The sequence below is a fragment of the Aquarana catesbeiana genome, linkage group LG09 (genome assembly GCF_042186555.1).
Source record: "Aquarana catesbeiana isolate 2022-GZ linkage group LG09, ASM4218655v1, whole genome shotgun sequence".
Classification (NCBI taxonomy): Eukaryota; Metazoa; Chordata; class Amphibia; order Anura; family Ranidae; genus Aquarana; species Aquarana catesbeiana.
This window is the reverse complement of record NC_133332.1, coordinates 241867705-241891573: the sequence shown is the minus strand read 5'-3', so window position 1 is coordinate 241891573 and position 23869 is coordinate 241867705. Positions and strand designations below refer to the sequence as shown.

General features: G+C 44.3%; 1 protein-coding gene across 2 annotated transcripts in view; it reads left to right on the top strand.

The window, feature by feature from the left end:
* The window catches only part of LOC141108440 (discoidin domain-containing receptor 2-like), a 311526-nt gene that overhangs the window by 73284 nt on the left and 214373 nt on the right, over nucleotides 1-23869 (top strand). Inside the window, exon 1 of one of the 2 annotated variants that reach the window (XM_073600046.1) lies at nucleotides 20517-20744. The exons of the other annotated variant lie outside the window; for it this stretch is intronic. The gene's annotated coding sequence lies outside the window, so the exon portion shown is untranslated. Of the gene's footprint in view, nucleotides 1-20516; nucleotides 20745-23869 lie in introns of those variants that run through there. 2 annotated transcript variants of the gene reach the window in all.

Sequence of the window (23869 nt, the reverse complement as noted above, 5' to 3'; positions counted from 1 at the left end):
ACCTCACACATGGTCCTCCTCCTCCTCCTCCTCCTCCTCCAGGTCCTACTAGTCCTCCTCCTCCTCCAGGTCCTACTCCTCCTCCTGCCACATCTCCAACAGCAGAGCCACAGCCGGGAAGGAAGCGTGGAAGGAAGACCAGAAAGTGATGACCCTGGATCCAGGCTGGTCTGGCAAAAGATGCAGCCTCTTGTGGTACCACAGCCTGGGGACACAGATGTCATCTGCTGCTTTCCGGATCTCTGGGACTTCTGGACCAGACTGCACTCCCTTACATATGGACTCCTCAGGCCACCAATTTTGATGTTCAAGAATTGATGTCTGCCCTGGTGGTCCAAGGCTTCGCTAATTTCTGCTGTTTATCCAGCGTTGCCTCCCTCTTTGTTTGGTTCTGAGCCCTTAATAAAGGATTTTTGTTTTCAATTATACTTGCCTATGTGTGTTTTCCTTCAAAAAGGACAGTTTGTTAGTGAGGATTCAGGTACATTTCAAAAATACAATGTGAAATTAACAAGGGACACCAACACCAAACAATCTCCTTGAGATTAAATAATACAAGATAATAATGGTGTTGTGGTAACTTGACACACAAAACACACACAAAAATATTCTGGAGTAAAGCTAAAAATAAAATAAAACAAAGGTCAGCCTTGGAAAAAATACAAACCTAAAATATAAAAAAAATCTGCCTTTAAAAAAAAAAAATATATATATTTTTGTCAGATGTGACAAATCAAAATATATTAAGGGAATCCCGATAAATAATAAAGAAATAAGTTTGTGAGAAGTCTGTGTGAATATGAGCAGCAAAACGACTTCATTCTTCTCACATTATAAAGAAGAAGAGAGTGCGCTGTATTAAACCATTTTTAACATTTTTAACGTGACGAAAGTGTTGTATCCATTTCGAACGCGTATTTTACCCGACCGAGCTGTTCCGTCTCGGAATTTCTTCTGAGCATGCGTGGCACACACAGGCCACACACAGTCGGAATTGACGCAATCAGATTTTGTTATCGGAAAATGTTATAGTCTGCTCTCAAACTTTATGTGTCGGAAAATCCGATGGAAAATGTCCGATGGAGCCCACACACGGTTGGAATGTCCAACAACAGGCTCCGATCGGACATTTTCCATCGGAAAATCCGACCGTGTGTACGGGGCATTAGTCCGCACAGTTCAATATTGAGTTGGCCCACCCTTTGCAGCTCTTCTGGGAAGGCTGTCCACAAGGTTTAGGATTGTGTCTATGGAAATGTCTGACCATTCTTCCAAATGTGTAGGCCAGTCAAGTTTCTCCACCCAAAACTCACTCATCCATGTCTTTATGGACCTTGCTTTGTACACTGGTGCGCAGTCATGTTGAAGTAGGAAGGGGCCATCCCCAAACTGTTCCCACAAAGTTGGGAGCATTAAATTGTCCAAAATGTCTTGGTATGTTGACGCCTTAAGTGTTCCCTTCACTGGAACTAAAGGGCCAAGCCCAACCGCTGAAAAACAACCCCACACCATAATCCCCCCTCCACCAAATGATTTGGATCAGCACACAAAGCAAGGTCCATAAAGACATGGATGAGTGAGCTTGGGGTGAAGGAACTAGATTGGCCTGCACAGAGTCCTGACCTCAACCCGATAGAACACCTTTGGGATGAATTTGAGCAGAGATTGCGACATTTCCAAAGACACACTCCTAAACCTTGTTGACAGCCTTGAAGCTGTTATAGCTGAAAAGGGTGGGCCGTCTTAATATTGAACCCAACGAACAGCTTTGGGGCTGTTTCTCTGCAAAGGGAACAGGATGACTGATCCGTGTACATGAAAAAATGAATGGGGCCATGTATCGTGAGATTTTGAGTACAAACCTCCTCCCATCAGCAAGGGCATTGAAGATAAAACGTGGCTGGGTCTTTCAGCATGACAATGATCCCAAACACACACCCGGGCAACGAAGGAGTGGCTTCGTAAGAAGCATCTCAAGGTCCTGGAGTGGCCTAGCCAGTCTCCAGATCTCAACCCCATAGAGATTGCGACATTTCCAAAGACACACTCCTAAACCTTGTTGACAGCCTTGAAACTGTTATAGCTGAAAAGGGTGGGCCGTCTTAATATTGAACCCAACGAACTAAGACTGGGATGCTATTAAAGTTCATGTACATGTAAAGGCAGGTATCCCAATACTTTTGGTAATATAGTGTATATATATATATATATATATATATACAGTGGGGAAAAAAGTATTTAGTCAGCCACCAATTGTGCAAGTTCTCCCACCTAAAAAGATGAGAGAGGCCTGTAATTGTCATCATAGGTATACCTCAACTATGAGAGAGAAAATGTGGAAACAAATCCAGACAATCACATAGTCTGATTTTTGAAAAAATGTATTTGCAAATTATGGTGGAAAATAAGTATTTGGTCACCTACGATTTCTGGCTCTCACAGACCTGTATCTTCTTCTTTAAGAGGCTCCTCTGTCCTCCACTCATTACCTGTATTAATGGCACCTGTTTAAACTTGTTATCAGTATAAAAGACAGCTGTCCACAACCTCAAACAGTCACACTCCAAACTCCACTATGGTGAAGACCAAAGAGCTGTCGAAGGACACAAGAAACAAAAATTGTAGACCTGCACCAGGCTGGGAAGACTGAATCTGCAATAGGCAAGCAGCTTGGTGTGAAGAAATCAGCTGTGGGAGCAATAATTAGAAAATGCAAGACATACAAGACCACTGATAATCTCCCTCGATCTGGGGCTCCACGCAAGAATACACCCCGTGGGGTCAAAATGATCACAAGAACAGTGAGCAAAAATCCCAGAACCACACGGGGGGACCTAGTGAATGACCTGCAGAGAGCTGGGACCAACCTAACAAAGGCTACCATCAGTAACACACTACGCCGCCAGGGACTCAGATTCTGCAGTGTCAGACGTGTCCCCCTGCTTAAGCCAGTACATGTCCGGGCCCGTCTGAGGTTTGCTAGAGAGCATTTGGATGATCCAGAAGAGGATTGGGAGAATGTCATATGGTCAGATTAAACCAAAGTAGAACTGTTTGGTAGAAACACAACTCGTCGTGTTTGGAGGAGAGAGAATGCTGAGTTGCAACCAAAAAACACCATACCTACTGTAAAGCATGGGGATGGCAACATCATGCTTTGGGGCTGTTTCTCTGCAAAGGGAACAGGATGACTGATCCGTGTACATGAAAAAATGAATGGGGCCATGTATCGTGAGATTTTGAGTACAAACCTCCTCCCATCAGCAAGGGCATTGAAGATAAAACGTGGCTGGGTCTTTCAGCATGACAATGATCCCAAACACACACCCGGGTAACGAAGGAGTGGCTTCGTAAGAAGCATCTCAAAGTCCTGGAGTGGCCTAGCCAGTCTCCAGATCTCAACCCCATAGAAAACCTTTGGAGGGAGTTGAAAGTCCGTGTTGCCCAGCGGCAGCCCCAAAACATCACTGCTCTAGAGGAGATCTGCATGGAGGAATGGGCCAACATACCAGCAATAGTGTGTGACAATCTTGTGAAGACTTACAGAAAACGTTTGACCTCTGTCATTGCCAACAAAGGATATATAACAAAGTATTGAGATGAACTTTTGATATTGACCAAATACTTATTTTCCACCATAATTTGCAAATAAATTCTTTCAAAAATCAGACAATGTGATTGTCTGGATTTGTTTCCACATTTTGTCTCTCATAGTTGAGGTATACCTATGATGACAATTACAGGCCTCTCTCATCTTTTTAAGTGGGAGAACTTGCACAATTGGTGGCTGACTAAATACTTTTTTGCCCCACTGTATATATATATACAAATAGAAAATAGTATAGAAAAGTTGAAATACCTCAAAAGAACCAACACGTTTCAGGACCTGTCACTGGAGCAATCCTGTTGGGCAAAACACATGTGGTTAAGTGAATTTGGTGTTGCATGCTATACATAGACTTATCTGTTTTTATTGTTTATGTGGTTTTTATTTGTTTTTTTTTATATACAGGTGTATCACCCTGGTGGTTAGGCAGGGTTGCTCATAAATTTACCTGCCAGGTATAGCTGCCTTGGCTAATTGTTGAGGATCAATTGATTTCACTCTAATGCCCCGTCCACACGGTCGGACATTGATCGGACATTCCAACAACAAAATCCTAGGATGTTGGCTCAAACTTGTCTTACATACATACGGTCACACAAAGTTGTCGGAAAATCCAATCATTCTGAACGTGGTGACGTAAAACACGTACGTCGGGACTATAAACGGGGCAGTAGCCAATAGCTTTCATCTCTTTATTTATTCTGAGCATGCGTGGCACTTTGTGCGTTGGATTTGTGTACACACGATCGGAAATTCCGACAACGGATTTTGTTGTCGGAAAATTTTATAGCAAGCTCTCAAACTTTGTGTGTCGGAAAATCCGATGGAAAATGTGTGATGGAGCCAACACACGGTCGGAATTTCCGACAACAAGGTCCTATCACACATTTTCCGTTGGAAAATCCGACCGTGTGTACGGAGCATAAGTCTGTAATTGCTGCACTTCTCTCTTTTGCCGCTAAGTGGCCGGGTACCTGGTGGCATTAGATATGAGAAGGGCAATGCAAGGTCAGATTTTGGTTATTTGGGGGATGCCAGCCAATGGACAAGGGTTTTTTTTAAATGCCTTGGCCTGCTGGGGGAACCTATATATATTTGGGTAGAGTCAGGTGATCAGGGTTCTGTGCCACCTGGACGGCTGTCTGGGTGGGCATGTGTTGTATTGCCCGGGCTGCTAGGCCGGAGATTGGGCTGTCTGAGGGCCTATCCAGAAGCAAGAGTTCAGCGCAGGGTTGGGATTGCGCCTTGCAGTCAAACCAGAAGTGACATTTCTGCCAGCCGGAGAACCTGTCGTGGTTGGGGGTAGAGGGGAAGCTGTTGCCACTAAGGGACCAACCACCTTATTACCAGGGACCACAGTGAGTAAATGAAACAAGTACTAGAGTAGTATTCTCACCAACCGGGGATGGTGAAGAATTGGGGAGCTTCAGTGGGTATCAAGCCAAGGACCCAGTCAGTGGAGGTGACGCATGCAGAGCAGCCTTGTGTGTCAAGTCAGGGACCGAGCAGGGCAGTGGGGTGAAGCTTGAGAAGTATCTGGAGTGCCAAGCTAGGGACGCAGCAGAGAGGCGAGGGTGACGCTTGAGGAAGATACTACTGTGAAGATTGGAGGAGCTCACAGGATTCAGTGTCAGTGAATCAACTAGTCTAGTGATAGAGACTGGGAGCTCAGTGGGCTGAAGAACTACAAGAAGTGATTGTAGTGTAAGCGAAGGAACTGTTACACTTTGTGTTGGGAACTGTTAAAGACTGTTGCCATAGGAGACACCATTCCTACACATGCAGATGTGGGGTCTGGCTGGATGACTTTCCCTGCATGACTGTCCTCCTGTTGAAGTCTCGGAGTCTGCCAATTAATCTTGCAACTACCTAAGGGTGTCCTCGCCCTAACCCTCTCTTCCAAAGTTCAGCTAAGAGAAATAAAATCTCTTTTGCATTCAAGAAGTGACTGGCGCCCAATGAATCTACCTTGCATTACATCCACTATGCCTTACAACCCACCACGTACAAAATGCCCAAAATGCCATGCAAACCACCATATATAGAAGGATGTCAGCTATCTCTGGCCCTGAAGGTTCTCATTAGACCGAAGGTGGCCTGGGACCTTGTTACACAGGTATATAAATCTTGTAAAGCACAAACACTGGATTTCCCTCATCTTTTTTCTGAATCAGGCATGGTATTGTGGGAAATTCTGCATCACAAAATAGTACCTTAAGTGCACAAGGCATGATTACAAAAATCTAAGGAGTTCTGTATGAACTATGTGCAGACTCGCTCTCAGGCGCCTTTATGATGTGAGGTCCCCCATGAGGGTGAGTGATTGTTCTGCAGGTGGTAGGATTGTAATTGGAAGAATTTATGTTTGTGGATTGGCACTACATGCTTAGCTTGTATTTAAACTATGTTTAATAATTTTTAATTAGTATATTGTGGGGATTAAATGGAAGTCCTTTATACCCGAAAATAGGTCAACTATAACAAATAATAAAATAAACTCAGTCTTAAAAGCTGACTCATAAACTCTCCTTCCCCTTTAAGGGTCGTTTTTTTTACCTTCTGCAGAAGATGTTGTCCTGTTGCAGATTCTGACAAGGCCCCCCAAACAGCGCATATGTCAATCCATAAATAGTGCAGATATTTTCCACTGTATGCGTAACGCCACGATCAGTTTCCTAATAAACAGCCATCTCTGGTATTCTAACGCTTGAGCATCTCCTTGCCGTGACTGTGTAAATTATATGAAATTTCACACTGCAGAATGTGTTGTGCCTTTTTATGGGTCACAAATGACCCCCAATTAAAGGCCAGTTCTTTTCCACTGGTCTACTAGGTTGAGCAGCTCTTTACTAATGTAGTTATCTTCCATGCACACTAGGGGGCGGCCTTTCAGCACTGTCAAAGTAACAAGACTTGCAACAGGTAGGATAGTAACATTTCATTGGGCCCAACTAAAGAAATTACATTTAAACAGCTGAAAACAGCAGAAATCTCCAGCAGGGTTTCTATGATGTTAATGAGCCTAGTCCAGAGATAATGAGAGGAGATGCAATGCTGCTAATTGCAAAACCTTGTGCTCCATAACAATGACTCATTGGTTTTGAGTTTTAGTAAACAGCAAGACTCAGCTTGCACAGAATAAAACATTTTGGGGGCCAAGTTTTCATTTGTTATCTCCTCTAATATACCGGAATCTTCGAATCTTCCACCAAGAACAATCTTTGTGTCTCATCCCCTACAAGATCAGCTTGAGTCTTTCTCTGGCATACAATATGGATAAAATCCTAACTTAATTATATTTAGCGTGCTAAAGCACTCATCAACTGTTACTTGCATCTCAGTGGCGCTAATTTACTTTCTCAACCCCCTCCTGCCTTAGCTGCACACATAGGCATGCACACAGGGTGTGTCGGGTGTGCCTGGGCACACCTTAATCACCCTATGTGGTGCAGATTCCCCCTGCTTAGGCCCCTGATATTTCACCAAAGCCCCTGAATGGGGCTCCTAAAAATATTGTAAAAAAATCATTAAAAAAATTAATCTGTAAAAAATGTATGATAAAAAAAAAAAAACAGACATCGTCTACTGCCCTACTGACACCAATCTCTGCCCTACTGACAATGTCTACTGCTCTACAGATCCTGTTAGTATATATACACATGCACACACACATATGTGTTTGAGCTTTGGGGTGCACACCCTAATGCAATAGGATGTGCACATCTATGGCTGCACATCATTGCATTGGACCAGTTTACTTGAGGGCGGGGCTTAGGCACTCCGTGTGGGGACAAGTGGAACTGCACTCACTAATGTCTGCACCCTAGGCTGGGAGCTGCGATTATGTGACAGTCAACATTAAAGTGGATGTAAACCCAATGTCATCCTTTCTAAACTACTGCCATAGGGGTTATCTATAAGGATATACATGCCTCCTGCATGTATCTTTACCTGTCAAATGTCTCCCCTCTGTCTGTTATTAGACCCAAAATACTGCAGATTCTGTGGGTGGGTCTGTTGTCTGGAGTTCGGTGGGTGGAGTCGTGATGTCAGTAGACTCCCCGCCCACCTCTACACTCCTTGTCAATATGCATTTTCTCCTGTGTATTTCTAACACTGAACTTCTGCTATGATCACTAACATCCAGTGAAAAGACAGGAAAGTAACCATATGACTTCAGCATGCCAAATCATGCTGAGGTGTGGAACAGCCAATCCTTGCAGAGCTGCTGAAGAAAGGAGTGGGGGAGGGAATTAAAAAATAATGCATGTCTTAGGCTGTCACTCACAGCAAGGGGGAGTATTTGACAAAGTTATTCTCTGTTTGTCAAGTTTTATCTCACTGAACAATAAAAGAGGATTGTTCAGAGATGGATTAACTCTTTGTGGCAAGACTGGGCTCAAATGATAGGAAATCTTATACTCTACAGTATGATATAAAAATAAAACATTTTCGGGTTTACATCCATTTTAAGGCAGATCTCCCAAATTTAGAAGCAAATTCCAATGACACTGTAACTCCTTGCTCTCCATGCTGACCTGTTACACTTCAGACACTCTTATGGATAGAGGACACCACTTCCCAGGTGTGCAGCATTTTGAGGCTGGTACAGCTGAGACTGTACCAGGCTCCACCAAACCAGCAGTTCATATCACCTCCCTCCCAGTTACACATCTCATGGTTGCTATGGGATACAGAAAATGCTCTCTCTCCTTTCCCAGCCTCCATGCTTGCTCTCTCCTAGGTCCCCTCTACATACTCTCTTCCGTGACTCCAGGCTGGGTCCCTAGGCACTCTGTGCCACGGATCTGGTCCCAAAGAGTGGGGAACGGGCTGCTAGTGGAGGTACCAAGCACTTAAAGCGGAGGTCCACCCTAAAAAACATTTATACATTAAAATGTTCTTTGAAATAAATTAAAAAACCTAGAAAAAAAAATTTACTTACCAGAAACCCCTGTTGCTAGGCAGTCTTCCTAATCTGCCTCTTCCTAGTCCGCGGAGCTGTTCCGTCACTTCCTCCTCTTCGGCGAGCTCCCCCTTTGTCTTCTGGGACCTGTGTGTGTTCCAGAAGACGACGGGGCCATTTACAAAGCGCCGTATGACTCGCACATGCGTAGTAGGAAACGGGCAGTGAAGTCGCAAGGCTCTACTGTCGGTTACCCTTAGTTGCAATGGACGAATTGGCCTCGGGGGGGGAGCATTGCGGGCTCGCTGGACAGGTAAGTGCCCTTATTAAAAGTCAGCAGCTACAGTGTTTGTAGTTGCTGACTTAAAAAAAAAAAAAAATGGCTGGAACACCACTTTAATCCTCTCCACTATCAGAGGAACGTCACCCCTGTCAGTCACCCATCTCCTGGTTGATTGGCTGCTTTGCATGTAACACAATGACTGTAGTCCTTAGCAGCAGCACATTATCTTCATCTGACAGAACTGTGTGTTAGACTCATGTATTGTATCTTCCTGTAGCTCTGTCCCCTAAAGGCCTTGAGAAGCAATATGAGTTCCTTACAGTCTACGATGTGCAGTAATCCATAAAGGCAGTAAGTCCATGATCAATAGCTACAAGTCCATAGGGCTTCCTAAGCTTGAGACCCTCTCCAGGAAGCCTGATTAGATTCCTATCACCCGCCCCCCCCAATAGGGTGATCACTGTAGCAGAATAACCAGCTACATTTTGGCAGTATTTCCCCAGGAATCGGCCCAGTGGCTTTGAGGCAGTCCCTTTTATCTTGGTTGACTTGTAGGGGGTGGTAACTCAGCTCAAAATGGAGGAAACAATGTTAACCCTTACAGCCTGGTTACCCCTAGCTCACAGGTCAACCTCAAGACACAGGAAAGCATACAAACATTGTAACATTTGGCACCTGGCTGGCTCTAATGGCTCATTTGGCAACTAACAATGATCACAGCCGGGGGAAACAAGTGCTTACACAGGCAGACACATTCACCTCTTGTAGGCACCTGCCTACATACTGATAGTGACAATATAGTGGAGTGCCTTTTTACCCAACTTGTTCAGTGCTAAGTGCAGGCTCCTTTAATTTTCTCACAATCCAGTGGGCCTCCACAAGCCCCTGGGCAACTCAGCACCCCTACAGAATAAAAACTTTCCTGTTTCCTGCTTCCATCAGTGCTGAGAGACTACCCCTGATGTGACACAAGTTACTGGTGCCTGGTCCTCCACCTGTTGTACCTGTTTGGGGTACAGTAGCATGCAGCTTCAGAAGGAGTCCCAGACTCTGTATTAGAGAGGGCATTGCCTCTGGGAGCTTCCAGTGGTGGTGGTGCCATGCCTAAAACCGCTCACTCTGGCATCCAGACAAAAGAATCTTCATGTCACTTGTCTGTAGCACAGGTCTGGTGAACCCTCCAGCTGACCACCTTAACTATCAGAGACAGTCTACCTCCTTGTGGGAGAGGTGTTGCCACAAAGGAATCACATGTAATCATTTATACCAGGAATATGCAATTAGTGGACCTCCAGCTGTTGCAGAACTACAAATCCCATAAGGCATAGCAAGACTCTGACAGCCACAAGCATGGCACCCAGAAGCAGAGGCATGATGGGACTTGTAGTTTTGCAACAGCTGGAGGTCCGCTAATTGCATATCCCTGATTTATACAGTCTTACAGGCTGTACTGTGCTGCTGCCAAGTGTTCTTACTGAGAAACTGCTCCTAGGTGACTCCTGTTAGTATCATAGTTGCATTGCTTGTTATTATTTATTCTTTGCTTTTTGCAAACTCCCATTACCATGTTATTTGCATTGTTAATTGTTCCTGCATTCATTTCGTAAACCTCAAATTACACACTGCTCTTTGCCTGATACCTCTAAATTACAACAACAGAGGACCATGTCTGCTTAGTGTATGCTGGCACAGCCATCAGAGACCTATGGCAGGGTGACAAGCAGGAGCACATTTGGGAGTTATGGCGCCATAACTGAAGGTGCTTGGGCCTTCATGGCCGGATATGCTAGACACTGTGAAGAACTGACAGGCCCCAGGATTTACTAGATTAGGTCATCAATGAGCCAGCAGCTTCTCGGCCTTTTGGCTAAGATCAAGTGTAGTCTCGGCTCACTTGTATCGAAGTTAAAAGGTGCCCGGGGTACCCGACAGTCGGCCTTGGGGGGAGCGTCCCTTTTTTGGAAGGGCCCCCCCTTGCTGCTATTGGCTGAAGGCTTAGTCCCCGGGCAACGGGAAGCGATCGCCCTCTTGAAGGCGTCCTTTTTTCTTTAGGCGGTTGGCGGAACTGTGGGGGTCTCCTTTTGTGGGGGCCCCCATAGGAAGGCGGTCGGTCCTGAAGGCGGTTGGTACATCTGGTGTACCAATATGGCGAGCCGAGGAATTCGTGACTCGCTTCGGTTCCTTGTGAAGCCGGGTTTTGCGGATGTGACTTTAAGGACGGTGGTCGTGGATCTTTTGACGGGTGTCCTAGGCCTAAGGGTAAGCGATATATTGTGTCTGCAAGATTTTCCTAACCAGAAATTATACGATGTGACCTTTTATTCAACCGAGGTTTGCTGGAACACCTATGAGCAATTTAAGCTGATTGAAGATAGTGAAATTGGAAGGAAGTTTGGGGTACAACCGCTCTTCATGCAAGAAGAAAAGGTAATAACAGTGCATCTTTATAATCCCTTTGCGGACATTAATTTGGTGAGAGCGTTCCTGAGTAATTATTGCAATGATTTAAGAGGAGGAGACAAGATCTTTAATAATTTTAAAATATGGTCAGGAAAGTATCAGTTTTTCGGTACCTTCAAAAATGACTCAAGTTGTGTGGGAGGAGTTAGAAGACCTCCCGCTGTGTTCACGATTGGAGGGGAAAGGGGGTTCCTTTTTTACCCCGGGCAGCCAAGGTACTGCAGGAAATGCATGCGATATGGACATGTGAGTGGTGAATGTGACCAGGAACTTAAGTGCCGATTTTGTGGGAAAGGGGGACATGTGGCTCGGGACTGTAAGGAGGGGAGAGTGTGTGACATTTGTCAAAAGCCAGGACATATGGCTAAGCAGTGTGGGACTTACCAAGCCGCTAGGAAGGAGTGGTTATCCAAGGTCCTGTCGCAAGGGAAGGAGAAGAGAGAAGAGAGGCAGCGGAGGCCGCGAGATGGTGCGGGAATGAATGCTAGGGGGGACACCGCTGATGTACAAGCGGACCCACCTGGGGTTCCACCTGAGCACCCGGCCAGTGATGTTGCGCCCGAAGAGCAGGAAAGTGATGCAGTGGGATCTGTGAGCACAGCCACTGCTGCTGTATCTAAAGCGGCAGGTGGTGGTGTTAGGTCCGGTACTGCGGATGCTATGCTGGGTGAAGATGGAGGTCCGCCTGGTGGATCAGAAGAAAAGATGGAAGGGGAAGGTGGAGGACAGGCCGATACCCCCCCTCTGGCAGAGGAAGACGAGCAAGGATTTGATTCTATAAATATGGATGGGAGTCGGCGTGCATCATCTTGTTTGGGGAGTCTGTCTGATAGCGATTCAGATGAAGAGGACATGGAAAGTGATGACAGTATCGAGTGTGGTCAGAGGATGGATGGGTCTTCTACACCTGAGTTGTTGGATAAATCCTCCAGTAAGAGGGCCAGGTCAGATGGGTCCTTGTCTGGAGGGGCGGTAATGCCTGAAGATGGGGGTTCCGAGGAGGAATCCGCCAGCTCTCCGGTTCCCCGGAGGATGTTGAGAAGCCAGTCAGGAGAGAAGGAGGTGGAGAATAAAATGGATTTTTAAGACTCTATCATGGCTGTCTTCTCTTTCCTTTTTATGATGGCTCTTACAGTAGGGTCTATCAATGTGAGGAGCATTGTGGCAAGAGATAGGAGGGTGGCGGTATTTGAGGAGATCAGTAAATACAATGTGGATTTGGTGTGTCTGCAGGAATGTGGGGAAATGGGTGATCCTTCGTCCGACTGGTCTTGGGGTCCGTCTGTATGGGCACCTGCTTGTGTGTCAAGGAATGAGGGGGTTGGCGTGGCTGTGAAGAATTTGAATGTGAAGCTGGTGTCGCATGAAATTGTTATTCCAGGACGCTTGCAGATTGTGACTGTGGACTTTTTAGGACAACAAGTGAGGGTGATAAACTGTTATGCCCCTGCAGAGAAAAGAGAAAGGATTAATTTTCTGAAAATTTAAAAAATATACTTACCTGGGAGGATTCCAACTGTTCTGGTGGGAGATTTTAATTGTATAAGAAGAAGTGGTGACCGACAGGGTGTCTGTAGTGACGGAGGAATGGATGCTTCATCGAAGGTTCTGAATGAAATGATTGTGGATTTTAGTATGTATGATGTGGCTGTGGAGGTGGGAAAAAGTGATATATATACTTACCATTCAGATAAAGGGACAGTGAGGTCACGAATCGATTTTATCTTCGTGTCCCGTTTTCTTAAAAGTGAAGCATACCATGTTTTTCCTATGGTTTTTTCAGACCATTCTTTAATTTGTGGTTCCTTTAGTTTGGAGGTGGGGGTGGAAGTCGGAAGAGGAATGTGGAAATTAAATTGCTCTTTGTTGGATGATGAAGGGGTGGTGGGACGGTTTACTTCTTTTTTCAGAACCCTGGAGGAAAAAAAAGAGAAGTTTGAAGATCTATTAGAATGGTGGGACTGGGTTAAAAAACAGGTGGCGGTTTTCTTTAAAAAAGTTGGGGCTGACAAAGCCAGAGAGAGAAGGGAGGCAGGGAAGAGGTTGACAGATAGAGCTCATTTTCTCTATCGGTGTAAGAGGTTGGGTTTGAAGGTGGAGGAAGATTTGAAGAAGGTGCAGGAGGAGAGGAGAAAGATGATTAAAGAGAAAGGAAAAGGAATTGTTTTCAGGGCCAAGGTACAGAACATGGAAGAAAATGAAAAATGTTCTAGGTTTTTCTTTAAGAAGGCCTTTGGCCCCAAGAAAATAATGGAGAAAATGTTGGACGGACAAGAAGAGGTGGAAGGGAGGAGGATGAGGGATAGCGTGAGAAGTTTCTATCAAGACCTGTATGGAGGTGAGGAAGAAGCCACTCTGGAAGAAGTAGAGGAATACTGTGATGTGTTGCAAGGAGGACTGGAAAAGGAAGAAGGTGCCTTTCTGACAGATTTGGTAGGGGAAGCGGAAATAGAGAACACACTCAAGAAGATGGCAAAAAATAAGACCCCAGGAGGAGATGGCATACCAATGGAATTTTATCTTAAGTTTTGGTCTGTTATTAAAGTACATCTCGTGGAGGTGGTAGGATATTGTATGAGGTCAGGGAGGTTGGCTACCTCTATGAAAGAAGGGGTAATTGTATTACTGTATAAAAAAGGAGAAGAAAAGGACATCAAAAATTGGAGACCAATAACCCTTTTGAACCTGGACTACAAGATCTTGGCTAAAGTTTTGGCGGACAGGATGAAGGAAGTAGTCGGGAAGGTGATCGGTGACTGGCAGGTGTGCGCGGTTCCAGGGAGAAGAATTGCAGACAACTTGGTACTTCTAAGAGACCTGACTTACTACGCACAGTGTAACAACTTAGCTTTGGCGGTGGCAGGCTTTGATTTAGAAAAAGCTTATGATAGGGTGTCACACCGTTTTATGTTCCACGTTCTTCAGAAACTAGGATTCCCAAACGAGTTTGTTAGTAGGGTTGGAAGTCTTTATGCAGGAGTGTGTAGTAGGGTTTTGATAAACGGAATTTTGTCAGAACCCTTTGAGGTTAGGTCTGGGGTAAGGCAGGGATGCCCCCTGTCCCCAGTCTTATTCATATGTGTTATGGAGCCTCTCCTTCGGCAAATACAGCAAGATAAGGCATTTGAAGGATTTTTTGTTCCTGGTGGGGATGGAAAAAGACTGAAATCTCTGTGCTACATGGATGATGTAACATTCTTGTGTAAGTCCCGGAGAGATCTTGCAAGGGCTGAATTGCAGTTGCAATTGTTTGGGAGTGTGGCAGGAATGCGAGTAAATTGGGGCAAGAGTGCAGTCTGCACTCTAAGTGGGTTGGATGATATTCCTTCTGGTAAGATTAAAAAAGTTGAGAAAATAGAGATCTTAGGTATACATTTCGAAAGAAATTTACAAAACCAGGAAAATGCAGTGAAATGTGTTAGCAAACTGTCCAAAAAACTTGAATTTTGGAAATTACGACGTTTGACTTTGACAGGGAAAACTCTTATCGTAAAAGCAGTATGTCTACCTTTGTTGCTTTATTTTGGTGTTATTTTTCCTTTGAACAAAAGGTGGCTTCAGAAAATCGAAAGGCTTTTATTTGTTTTTTTCTGGGGGGCCAAAATGGAGCGGGTGGCGAGATCTACCATAGTTAAGGAATCAAAACTGGGAGGTTATAATTTTCCCAAGTTGGAGTCCTTTATGGGAATGCACTTCTGGCTGTTTCACTATAAAGCCTTTTTTAGTGGGAATAAAACCAGGTGTTTTATGCAGTACCTGATGGGATGGTATGTGGTGCGGTGGGGTTGGGGAAAGAGGGATCTTACCAGACCGGTGGCTCTTGTACCCCCCCCATACTATACAAAGCTGAAGGTATGGTATGATAAAAATCTTTTAGGAAATCTAGGTGCTGGTGCGGTAGTGAAGAACATCTTGGTTAAATGGCTAAGAAAGGATGAACTAGTTACTAACATTGCTGACCTAAGACCGAGACAAGTGGAGGAATGTTGGAGGAGTTTGGAGACGGAAGGGGTGACGAAAAAACAAAAAGAAATTGTTTGGATGGGTTTCCATGAGTGCTTGTTGACAATGTTTTTTTTGAAACTGAGAGATCTGGTGAGAAATGAGACATGTGTAAGGGCAGGGTGCGGTGGAATTGAGAGAGTAAGGCATGTCTTTTTGGAGTGTTTTTTTGTTAAAAAAGTTTGGGGGAGGTTGGCGGGCTTTGTGAAAAATGTGTTGGGGGTGAAGGAGGTTACACAAGAATTATGTTTATATGGCTTGGTGGATGGTGGATCTGATGTGAAGAGGAGGGGGTGGATTTTTTCAGCAATTGTGAAGGAGGTGGTTTGGGAAGCAAGGTGTGGATATAAGAAAGGCAGTTTTGTTTTGACCGAGGAAGAATGTAAGGACTGGGTGCTGAGTAAATTGTATTGTGTGGTGCTTTATGATAGAAAGGTGATGGGAGTGGAGGAGGCAAATTGTTTTTGGAATTTTGGGAGGTGGAGGTTAAGATAGGGTGGTGGAGGGAATGTGTTTTTTTGTGTGTTTTGTGTTTTTAATGTTTGATGGTTTTTTATATACATATACTATGTTTTATGAAAATACTTACCTGAATGATGAAAGGAACGCTGCTTGATCTTTTGAGAGTTGCTTGAAGGAGTCCTGAGTATGCGATTCATTCTGAAGGAAGAAAAAAAAAAAAAAAAATCTGTTCTTACTAGTGTCCAGTAGGGGCGCTACGTTGTTATTCCTGCCTTATGATGGGAATGGATGGCTGTATAGTACCCCTGCTGGTATGATGAGGGTTCTGAAGGCTAGTACTGGCTGGAACTGCCACAAGAAGTTAAGGCACGGGAGTAATTCCCCCGGGAAAACTGGATGGGCCCAATTTCTCCTGATTTGAATGGATCTACCTTGTCTGTTCATGGGCTGAGGAGGCAGAGAATCTGTGGTGTCTGTGTCCCCTGGGAGTGGTCGCCCTAGCGGTGCTCTTAGTAACACTTAGGTGTGGGAACCCACGGTGTGGAAAGGCACAAGGGCTAGACTCTTTGGCTAAGTCCTGGGCAATTTTTGTTACCAGGCCTCAGGGCCTAGCCAATGCACATTGCACGGTCACTTATTTATTTTTTATCCACATTTTGTCACTTTCCCTTTTGTGTGTGTGTTTTTTTTTTCATTGGATGGAGGGTGTGAGTCCTCAGGTTTGCCCTGAAGTCTAGGGGGAGGATGTGTGGCCCTTAGGTTCCTTCCTCCCCCCACCCTGGGGGGTCTTTCTTTGACAGAACTCCTCATGGTTGGCTTTGGCTGACCACAAAAAGAGGGGTCCACCAGGCATTCTGTCTAGGCAGACAATGTTGTACCCTATGTCCCTGTCAGGAGCCTTGCGCCCTGGGGCATCAGGGAAAGGTCCTACCCCTTTGGGGTGTGGACAAACCCCACCCTTAAGTGCACTTTTTATTGTGTGTACACATGCACAATTTTTGTACACTTAACAGTTTTTGTTTTTTCGTTTTCAGCACCAACGTGGATTCAAAAAATAAAAAAAAGAGCCAGCATCTTCTCAACCTTTTGGCTAAGAAGGCCTTATACTACTTGCAGTGTCAGCTCATCTATAAGTTGGGAGACTGCCCTAAATTTAGACTGTTCTCATGACCACAGTTCTCGCCTGATTAATGAGCGTGCCCTCAGGCAAGGTACTCCTAGTGCACGGGCGCAGTAGTTCCCACCCACACTGCCTGGCATAGCCCAAGAACCCAATGGGCTTAGTCACGAGGAACACTCACCACCACTGCACTGGCCATAAGCTCTGTGAACTTTTTCCTAAACACCTTTAGCTGGGACCACCCGACCAGTGCCTTAAATCACATGAATATTTGGTTATAAAACTGCCACCCCTGGAAGGTCAAAGCAGATTTTTAAAAGGAAGTTTGTAACTGAAAGAAAGGACATGGGAAAAAAAGAAGAAAATACAAAGTAAGAAGTAAAACGTACAGAAAAATGAAGAAAGAAGAAAGGAGAAAACAAGGGAATAAAATGGAGGAGGCATCTCTAGAAGGAGCGGCTGCACACAGGAAGTAAGTAGGAATGAATCCACAATGCCTATGATTTGTCCAAAATTAGGCTGATAGAGATTGATAAATAGGATCTCACCCTTTGCAGTCCTGAAGATATTTTTTGCACTGGGTTTTATACTTTTGTTTTTAATATTTTTTTAAATAACATGCAGACATCATCCACCTTAAAATACCAGCCCAGCACACCAAGTTTACCTTTGGGTATTCTTGTGGCTGGAGGGCCGCAAATGTTCCAGGGTGTCCAGACGGGGGCTGGAAGACTGATAAGTAGACTGAAGCACTAGAGTGCTGGGCTCGCTCTCCCTAGGAGCTTTCCAAAGCCTGAGGTTCTGCTGCCCTTAGGCAGCCCATGGTCTGTGTAGCTGTTCTGGGGGCTTCAGCAGTGTCAGGGTTGAGAGCTTTGATTGATTAAAATTTAAAGTACTAATCATTTTGGAGTATTCCATGCCCTAACCACTCTCCTGCTAAAGTTCCTTCAAACAATACGTTTAAAAAAGACATCCCCTAAAGCAGGGGTCTCCAAACTTTCGAAACAAAGGCTAGTTTACTGGCCTTCAGACTTTGAGGGGGCCAGACTGTGGCCATTGGAAGTAGAAAATGCCCTATCGTTATTAGTAGGAGGAATATTGTCCCGTTGTTGGTATTAGGGGAAGCAATAGTGCCCCATCAATGGTGTCTTTGAGAGGAATGGTGCCCAATTGTTGGTATCAGTGGGAAGAATAGGGCCCTGCAGTTGGTGTTAGTTGGAGGAATAGTGCCCCATCATTGGTGTCAGTGGGAAGAATAGTGCCCCTATCGTTGGGTTCAGTGGTAGGAATAGTACCCTATTGTTGGGGTCAGTGACAGGAATCATACCTTATAAGAGTGGAAAGAATAGTGTCCCAAGGGCCTGATAAAGGCAAGCAAAGGGCCACATCTGGCCCCCGGGTCGCAGTTTGGAGACCACTGCCCTAGAGTGTGTTTATTTTTATAATATTACAGTATGTGGGATGAATGAATTTTTGTTGCTAAAAATCATCAGATAAAATAAAAAACGTGTAAAACTGTTCATTTGGCTTTGTGAAATGATTTTTGTATATCCAGTTCAATGACACTATAGAGCTATGACAGTGTGGGAACTAGACCGTGGGAATTTCCAATATTAGAACTAATCACTCTGGGGTTCTGAAGACATGGCTGAGCTTTGTACTTCAAAACTTAAAGTCAGATGTGTTATTTTTCATACAATAGATCCAGTTAGACAGTAAAAGCCAAACTTTCAGGAATTACAAAATTCTCCTTTGCAGTAGGGGCTGGGCACACACTTGAAGGGTTGACTACTCATTTATCTTAAGGAAGAGTAAAAACACTTTTACTTATCTGATCCTCGGCATGGCAGGCAACGCTCCCCCATGCTCCAGTGGTGGACTGTCCCTCAGCATCATCATCATGTCTAGTGCACTGGATGATGTTAGGACCTTAGACTGCTGGACCATGGGGGAGAAGATACTATGGAGACTAGTCTATCAGCATGAAGGAGCAGGTAAGTAAATCTACTTTTCCATGCCACCTAGACCTAAACAGCAGGTTACCCTTCCAGTGTGGAAGCAGCCCAACTGCAAGAGAGAATTTTCATTTTGTTTGGAGTTCAGATTTAAGGTAGAAGACCTTGTAGATCTTTTACTTACTCACTTTAAAATAAAACAGTCAACAGGACAAGGTATTTGTTTGAAATAAAGACTTTTTTAACTGGTCAAAGGCCCTTTTGCTGAAGCTGACCATATACTGTTGGAATTGTGGCCGGTTCCTGATTACCCATCCCAACTTTGCTTAGAAGATGGTCCTTTCAGCCCCCTCCCACCCAATATCCTTTAACTGACCAGAAATTGTCAGCCAAACAGCCAAATTGGTCTGTTATAGGCAGTGGAAAAAGAAGCGATCTACTGGCAGGATCAACAGGTAATAGCACTATACTGTGTTGATGTCATTGACAGACTGCAATAAGCCGATTTTGATGTTGCTCTTAGTTGTGCTTTAGATTAAGCTTGATGCACTCAAAGGGTGCATGTTCTAAAATGATATTGGCTTATTGTGTTGACATTTTAGTGAGTATTGAAGTTTGGAGTTTTTATCAAACCATACTGACCATACACTGACCATACACTGATGAAAAAAATTAACCTATTCTTCCATCCAAGCTATACAGTGCGGATGAATGAACCACTCACTGTGGCTATTGGATTTTGACAGCCGGACTTGTGGGCTGTCAAAATATTTATAACAGCAGCTGCAGCTGATTGGATCCAACTTCTGTCTGGCCAAAAAAGTTCCAATGGCTTTATTGACAAAAGTTGACCAAAAGTTTTTTAGAATGAAGTGGGTCCAGCAGGGCTACCCACGAATGCCCTGTACACATGACCCGTTTTCCCGTCGGAATAAACTCTGAAGGTTTTTCCGACGGAATTCCGCTGAAACTGTCTTGCGTACACACAATTACACCAAGAACGCCGTTATGTACAACATGTACAACGGGACTAGAAAAAGGAAGTACAATAGCCAGTAGCCTATAGCTTCCATCTCGTACTTGCTTCAGAGCATGCGTCGTTTTTGGTCTGTCGGAACAGCATACAGACGAGCAGTTTTCCCGATAGCAATATTTAGAACATGTTCTATCTCTAGGTCCATCAGAATTTTTGAAATAAAAGTCCCGATGAGGCATACACACAATAGGAACATACGATGAAAAGCTTCATCGCATAAACTTTTTCTGTCGGACATTCCGTTCGTGTGTACGCAGCATTAGAGAAATTAGCACATTGTATGTAATTACTAAATCTACTAGTAGAATTTTCATTCAAATTTTTTTTTTATTTTGAGAACATTCATTCGATTTTCTAATCATTAGTGGTGTCAAATTGACATTCATTTTAAACTTCAGTGGCAAGAAAATTGGAAGGAGCGGGATGGAAATTTTTCTTCAGCAAACAAATTTCTCACAGAGTATGTGATTTTCATTCGGGAAAGTCTATTTGTTCCAAAACTGAATGAGGAAAGCAAACAAAACTTTGGAACGACATGTGATAAGTCATCAAATCTTCTAAGAAGTTTCGCACGAATGTAAATTCCAAAATCTACTACTTTATGGCCATGGTCCTAGCTGACTGCCCCTTTAAAAGGCAAAGTAGATGCAAAGCCCCCCTTCGTTCTCCCCCCCTCTTCCCTCCTCCTCCTCCTCCTCCTCTCCTTGTCTGCAGCCGGAAGGACTATGTGATGTGAATTCATAGAGAAAACCTTTGGAAGTTCCCTGAAATTACAGCAAAAAACAAAGAAAATCCACCGGCCAAACCAACCCAAAAAGCCACTCGGAGGACTTTCAAGCATAAGATCGACTTTGCCGTAGAGACCAAACAGGGAACAAAAGAAGGGCCCCGGTCTAGTCAAACTTTACTCCAGGTCAGTGGGAAAAGTTTGGGCTGTTGTGTGCTGAGAATGACAAACACAGATTTTGTAATAAGACAATGTGCTACAATGCGAAGGATGAGAGCCGCATAGAATGCACTCATTAGACCAAAAATGAGACTTCTGGTGGTGATTTTAGACAGAAATTTAAATTTTGATTCATTATCTTGTTGGCATTTTGCTTTAAAACTTTTCAGACTGGCTTGTATGATCAGGGATTACATTGGGACAAAACTCATCCTGTGATAAAATACAATTGGCTGTTTCAATATTTTGGTACATGTTTAGGGATTGAAGTTTCTTTGCGCAATGTGGTAAAAATACAAATGGTTACTTTTCTGTTGTTTTAGGGGATGTATTACTATGGTTATTGTAGCTTGTTCTGAAGTTTTATCTGTTTTGCAAACTTTGTCTTGCATTTAATATGATTTTTTTTTTAATTGATTGCATAAACAGAGTCTGTAATTAATTAAAATACTAGCAGTGATTGCACCATAATTATCCTAGGATGTCAAACAGCTACTAATATCCCCGTCCATCTATAACTGTTCTCGTATTTGTAAAGAATTGAGCAATCTGCCACTCAGTTCACATGTGCTGTAAAAGTAAGTGCACTTATTCTCGGTTATCAGCCATTGTAGGCTAAAGAAGGCGCACCGGATTCTGTCTGCGTGGAAGTGCAGCTCCCAAAACGCAAAAGTGGCGTGTTTAGTGAAATACGCTGTACACGTATGCGCAGGTAAAAGCCCTGAGCGTTTACACGAGTACAGCCTTTCACTTTTATTGTCAGCTGTACGCGGGACTTATGGATCCCCGGGCGAGGAAAAGTACCAGGGATTTTATACTAAAGAACTTGTAAGCTGGTAAACGTCCCTGTGCATGAGGCCTTAGGCTGCATTCACACCTGCGCATTTCACAAAAGTGCGAAAAAACACACAAAAATGTTGAGCACGTTGCATTCGCGGGTCACACTTGCAGTGCCATTAATTGTAGCAGACGAGCATTTTGTGATGTATTTGTTGCGTGCCAAAATGCACACTGAAAAACGCCCAACGTTCCACAACTGAAAAGGTACGAAGCTACTTTGTGGTGTTTGTTGCATGTAGGATAGCCCATTCAAGTGAAAGGGCTGCCTTAGGCATGAAGTTAACGTGTGAAAAATGCACAAAAGAAAAAAAAAAAAAAGACAAGCGGGAATGAGGGTTCCCCCTACGCTCTGGTGTGAATGGGGTCTTACAGAGGTTACTTGACCGGAAGTCCAGATACAAAAATGCCTCTTCCAAGAACTTAAAGAGGAACTGCAGTCTGCTCACATTATTTGTAATAAAAACATCTTTGCCATTCTGGATCTTCCCTCCAACCACTTTGCATATTATTTTATATATACTGTGACTCTGTACTTGCCAAATATGCTGCAGAAATCTCCCTCTACTGAGCCTGGCTGCAGCCATTTTAACTGTGGGCAGCTGAAGCTGCTGCTTGTTCACTTCCTGGATTTACACAGAGGCACGCCTCCAGCTCTGCAGCTTTCATTGTCCCTCTTATGACTCACCCCCCTCCCTTCCTGGCAAACTCTCACAAGCATGAGTGAGAGAGCTGTGCATGATGTCATAAGGCTAGGCTAATGACCAGACAAGAAACAGGAAGTGGGCTGTGGTAAGGTATTTACTGGCAGGAAAAAAAAAAGTTTTACTATCCATTGTTAAAACAACACGAGCAGAAGATTTAATAGATGAAAAGTTGAAAAAATTACTGGAGGTCCGCTTTAAAGTGATTCTAAAGGCAGAAGTTTTTTATCTTAATGCATTCTATGTATTAAAATAAAAAGCCTTCTGTGTGCAGCAGCCACATCTCAGCCCCCCTAACACTTACCTGAGCCCCATCTCTCTCCAGCGATGTCCACGAGTTCTTTGGCCGTCCAGGACTCTCCTCCTGATTGACTGAGACACAGCAGTTGCGCCATTGGCTCCTGCTGTCAATCAAACTCAGCCAATTAGGAGAGAGAGGGGGTGGGGCCAAAACAGGGTTCTGTGTCTGAATGGACACAGGGAGCAGTGACTCGGCTCAGGTGCCCCCATAGCAAGCTGCTCGGTGTGGGGGCACACGACAGCAGGGAGGGGCCAGGAGAGCCAAAGAGGGACCAGAGAAAAGGAGGATCTGGGCTCCTCTGTGCAAAACCAATCCAACAAAGCAGGTAAGTATGACATGTTTGTTATTTTTATAGGAAAAACAACTAAACTTTACAATCCCTTTAAAGCGGAACTAAAGGCTTACTAAAACGTACTTCCTCTCTAAGGCCTCGTTTAGATTTGCGGTTGGGGGCTGGAAAAAATGCACAGTTGTGACACATTTTTGCCTCTCCAATCCCCCCTTAAAGTGATACTAAACCCACAACAGTAAAATTAATCTGTATATGCAGTAAAGCATGCCTGTTATACTCACTGTAGAACCTAAGGGGTGAATCCTGCGCATTGTGTAAAAAGGCTGTTTGATCCTGTCTCCTCTGATCCTCCCCTTCTAACACTGTCCCCAATCCATCTCCTGACCGCCTTGGAGGCACTCTGCACATGCTCAGTTTGGTATGTATTGCTAGAGAGTTTTTTTTTTTTTTTTTTTGGGGGGGGGGGGGTGCATGTGATCAGCACAGGGCCAATCAGCACTGTCCAACAAAGGGGGCCATGCAGCCTCATAGGACAGTCAGAGGAAAATGAAAACTCCTCCTACAAGCTTTAACCAGAGCTTGGCTGGACACTGATAGAAGTCACAAGACTGCTATATACTGATGATGAGAAAAGGTATTTAGCAGTTTATATTTACTAAAATAATTGCATTTCCGTGTTCTGTGTACTATGGTAGACCAGATATAGTGAATGCAGGGTCCTGGGCTTAGTAACACTTTAGACCCCTTTCACACTGAGGCGTTATTCAGGCGCTAAAGGGCTAAAAATAGCACCTGTAAAGCACCTAAATAACGCCTCCCCTGCAGCCCCAGTGTGAAAGCCCGAGTGCTTGTAGTTCTGGATGTAGTGCAGATATCGCAGGAGGAGACTCACTCTGCACCTTCTCCATTCAGAAAAAGCTGTGCATTCTTGTTCAATGAATGGAAGCCATTCTGTAAT